Raw genomic sequence first — 4,855 nt, 5'->3', positions numbered from 1 at the left:
GGACACACTTAGGTCATCATCTGAAACACCTAGTTCTTCTAGATGTTTTGAATTGCACAAAGTTTGTTAAAGGGAGGCATAGTAAATAATATGTGTTGTAGATTCTCTGCTTAAACTCATGGTGAAGTGTTGTTTCTTGGAACTGGAATGATAAAACTGCTTCTGAACTATAAAATACCTTTTTAAAAGTACAGAATTCTACCTGCATGGGTGCGTGAATGTCAGCAGCTGAAGATTGCATTATAGATGGTTGTGAGCCACCATGTGGTTGCTGGGCATTGAACTCACGACCTTTGGGAGAACAACCAGTGCTTTTAACCTCTGAGCCACCTCTCCAGCCTCTACACAAATATTTGTGATAAATGCTAATATCAAGGAGTATCAAGTTAATAGTCCTAAAGTGGTATCTATCAGTCATTTGATATGACTGTAAACACGACTGGATTTTTATCTAGGAAAAAATCATTAGTGCCTCTTTACAAATTATGATGTTTCTGACTTTGTGCAATGAATACAACTTGACCATGCATTATTTCAAATAAATTTTGCCAGTAAATGGCTAAAAGAAAAGTTCTCATTTGTGTTAAATATATGTTGTGTGTGTTTGTTTGTTTGTTTTACTTTGTGTACAGTAATCTTTCATAATTATATGACATTAAACAGTGAATTTTGGGCATTTTCATTTTTCATTGCCATTTCGTATGCCTTATCCTTTTCCGTAGAAACACTTTTTATTTCAAATAAACTCTCTCCTACTATGCGTATGAATGGGAATTACTTCCTGGACTACAGGCAGTTTATCAGTGGCTGCATCACTGAGCGAACCACACCCTCTGTGTATTTTTTTCTTCCAATATTTATTTTTTTCTTTTATTTATTTATTTTTCAATGTTTCTTTTTAACAGGAGCAGTTTCCTGTATAATTAATATATTATGTTCATTAGAGGAAATATCTTGAGCAAACTGTGTTTCCCTCTTTCCTTCCCCTTAGATCTAATCCTTCAGTCTTCTTCCCAGCACTGAAACAGAACAGGAACTTCAAACTTCCTTTCCTCTGAAGACATCTGGCGTATCCCACAGACTTTCCCCTCCAAACTCCCTCCCCCAATTATGGCTGTATCCTGGTCCCCAAGTCCATGAGGCTCCCGGGGCGTTACCACGGCCATGCCTTCCTTCAAGAAAACTTTGCAGCCTGCCCTGCAGCCCACAGACTTTCTCCTTTCTCTTCCTCTTCTCCTCATTTCAATACCACTGTCTCATCCCCAGCTCTGAGGCAAAACACATCTGGCAGCTTTCCCTCCTTCCTTGCTCCCATATCTTCTGTGGAGCCCACAGATCATTTTTCCTAACCTTCCTGCCTCCACTTGTTACTTTGCCCCAGACCCCCAGCTACAGCAAGCATTTCCAAAAAACCCAAGGGTCTCTGCTCCTAAGGTAGCAAGTAGGATGAAGTCAGACCTACAACTCTCCTACTGCTTCTAAGATCTAACTCTCCTAGTCTCATTCACAGCTCTTTAGCTGAGAAGCTCCTGGGTCTCAATATCCTATCTGACCCTGTCCCTAATAGACCGCAGAGATCTTCTCCACTTTCCTTCTCCAAACTCATCTTAGTATTCCAACTTTCAAAACAAGCAGGCATTCCTTGGCATCACACCAACTGAGCAGGCAACAAACAGTTATCACATTCTCCGAAAATCCAGAGAGGAAAATAAAGCAAGTAACAAAACACCTATCCAACAACGAAGTATCCAGAAATTAGCACATAGATGATGGTCAATAATCCAAACCCCAGGTGCTTAGGTGCTATCACAAGAACACAACAACTCCCCTCCCTCAGAGTCATTTAGTGGCTGCAATACCAGCAAATAAAGACTAGCACCCAGTCTGTGGGCGAGTACGCTTGTGGGGCGGGGGGGTGGGGGGGGGTGGGGGGGTGGGGGTGGCGGGGCGCTTGTGGGGCGGGGGGGTGGGGGGGGGTGGGGGGGGTGGGGGTGGCGGGGCGCTGAGGGAGCTGCAGCTGGGATTTGGCCTATGTGACTGGCAGCACCTGCGCAGCCTTAGGCTGCAAAGGGTGCAAGATCACCAACTAAGAACCACTTCCTAAAAAGGTCCTTCTGAGTGAAGCGGACTTCAAAGTTATGGCACAGGATGAGTTAATTCTAAGATGGAAACAATATAAAGCATATGTTCAAGCTTTGGAGGGGAAGTACACAGACCTTAAAGGATGCTATTGACGGGCTTAAGGGAATCTGAAGAAAAACTAAAGCAGCCCCAGCAGGAGTCTGCACTCAGGGAAAACATTCTTGCCATGGGACTAGCAAGCAAGGAACTGGAAGATCAAGAGTGAATTATTCAAATCCAGCAGCCCAAGCAAGTCCCGCAGCCCAGTGTTGCCCAACTGAGATCCACAATGGTAGACCCAGTGATCGATCAACTTGTTTTTCCTAATAATGGAAGATATTGGAACAGACTAAAGACAAACTGGAACAAGCCCAAAATGAACTGAGTGCCTGGTAGCTTATGCCTGATAGATAAACAAATCATACTCCCCACTCAAGACTTCCCTGACAATGCCACCTCGAGGACGCTGTGGTGGGACAGCCAAGTCCTTGTTTCCACACCAAGACTCAGACTTTCTGAGCCAAAAAAAGCTGCATTCTTCTACTGTCTAGCTTGTAATGGTTAATGTAGAACTTACCAGATGAACTGTGTGTTTCAGCTTCTTTCTCTTACCCTCCACTTGCTTCTGAGGCCTGATGCTGTCAGACTATTCCAAAGAAGAGGCCACCTTGGAAAAATTCCCCTTCTAGGACATGTAGACATTTGAGAAATATTTCTATTTGAAGAAAATCTTGGGAAAGACAGAAGTCTTACATTTGTGGCACACTGTGTTTTCATACAGTTTGGAGGATTGAAAACTTAGAGGGTTTTTTTTAAAAATAATGAATTGAACATGAAAAATTCCAGTAAAACATAAAAATGGAATATGTATTGCTTTTAACTTTGAGTATAGTGACTTAGAGACACCGCACATCAGTTATGCCAATAGGACTGTGGATTTCATGATAGTTGAACTACTGGGTCAAAGCTCAAATGAGCCAAACAGGCAAGAAGTTAATGGAGAAGTGTCGTATGCTTATCCAGGAGAGCCAAGAGCTTGGAAGGCAGCTGTCCCAGGGCCGTATTGTGCAGCTTGAAGCAAAGTTGGCTTTACAGAAGAAATATAGGGAGGAACTTAAAAGCAGTCGGGATGCACTGAACGACTTCATCATTCAACTTGATGAAGCAGTGGATGGTATGCAGAGCATCACTCTAGTTCTTCAGCAACGACTGAATGAGACTCCACAGCAGCTGGCACAGTATCAGCAGCACCAGTCTCAAGCTTCTGATCCAAGCACCAGCAGGACTACATCTTCTGAACCTGTAGACCAGGCAGAGGCCACAAGCAAAGACTGCAGTCATCTGGCAAATGGACCAAGTAATGGCAGCTCCTCCTGCCAAAGGTGGTCTGGGTCTGGATTTCAGAGGGAGGGGAGCACACCCAAGGATGACTCTCCCTCTTCAGGGAATGGTAATAAAGCCTCCAATAGCTCAGAGGAGACAACTGGCCCAGAAGGTAGTAGTTACATAAACCCACTCAGTGTAGGGTTATGAAAGTGTAGACTCTTCCACGGCAGTGAAAACTCTCTCACACATCACTCAGGTGACACAGACTCCAGTCATGACCCTCAAGAGGAGGAAGCAGTGAGTGGGAAGGTAATCAAAATGTGAGTTCCCGCCATGTTCTGAATGGCTTGGACTCAAGTGTAAATGTTCAGGATTCAGGTTCATTTTTCCGGCATATTTTTATACAGTGTCATTTAACTTGGGAGAGGATACTATAAAAATAAATGCATACTTCTGTCACAATTTGCCTTTTTGCGGATGTGATTTTGATGGTTTGGTTACTTTTTTTTTCCCTTTTTTTCTTTTTTTCTTTTTCTTTTTTATTGCCTCAATACCTGTGCCACTTTGAAAATCGTAACAGTTAATTACTTTGAACATTGATAAAAGCTCATTTTGTGTAGGGTCAAGTTATTTTTCTATGAGTGAATGTGAGGTTGTAAATGGGACTCTATAACAATGGTGTCTGCATAAGGCTGTGTCTGTTTAGCCTGTGCTGTGTAATGGCATTCTTCCTCACGCTGTTCTATACTTACGCACCATTCAGACGTGTTAGAGTAGATGAGGACTTATGAATGCAAGTTTGCCCAGTGCAGTAGTTCTTATCACTAAAAAGTTGAACCTGGAGTCCTATAGTAGTTTCCATGTTAGATAGCTTTCCACCACACATCTGTGCATTCATCCTTAGGTGACTGAATGCTTAAGAAATCTATGTGCATAGTTACTAAACTTTTAGGAACTGTTGTGTCCTGTTAATGCATATTGCCTTGTGACTCCATTATGTATCCCCTGTACTGACCAAACCAAAATTTAAAAAAAATGTATTATGTTAAAAAAAAAAAACACAATAAATTACAGCCAGGCTACTATCTCTCTACTTGATCCCCCTATTATACCACAAAAGCCCTGAATATTCCTACACAGATGAAAAACAAGAAAAAGACCTCAAAACCACAACATAGATATTCTTTGGTACTTTCATGGTCTACCAGAGTAAAATAGACAGATATAGGGCCAGCCTGAGTCTTGATACAAATGCATGTCACACTAGGCATTCACTCAACAGCAACTAAGATCAGGGAGTGATGGTAAAGTCTAGAGGTTTGAGAAAGTTGAGTTCTGTTTTGTTTTTTAAATGTGAAAGTTTTCATTTTATTTTTTAATACTTAAAAATTACTCTTTTAGAATTTCG

General features: G+C 42.0%; 1 pseudogene across 1 annotated transcript; it reads left to right on the top strand.

Annotated features, from left to right (window-relative positions):
* The first annotated feature begins 757 nt into the window (after positions 1-757).
* Positions 758-3,884, top strand: LOC311606509 (pre-mRNA-splicing regulator WTAP-like; annotated as a pseudogene). Its single transcript has 3 exons — positions 758-837; positions 2,045-2,513; positions 3,099-3,884. The product of its transcript is annotated as a pre-mRNA-splicing regulator WTAP-like (transcript).
* Positions 3,885-4,855: the final 971 nt, after the last annotated feature.

This window comes from Acomys minous (assembly GCF_964271855.1).
Source record: "Acomys minous genome assembly, chromosome: 10".
Classification (NCBI taxonomy): domain Eukaryota; kingdom Metazoa; phylum Chordata; class Mammalia; order Rodentia; family Muridae; genus Acomys; species Acomys minous.
Note: the sequence above shows the minus strand (reverse complement) of the source record. Positions and strands in the feature narration are given on the sequence as shown.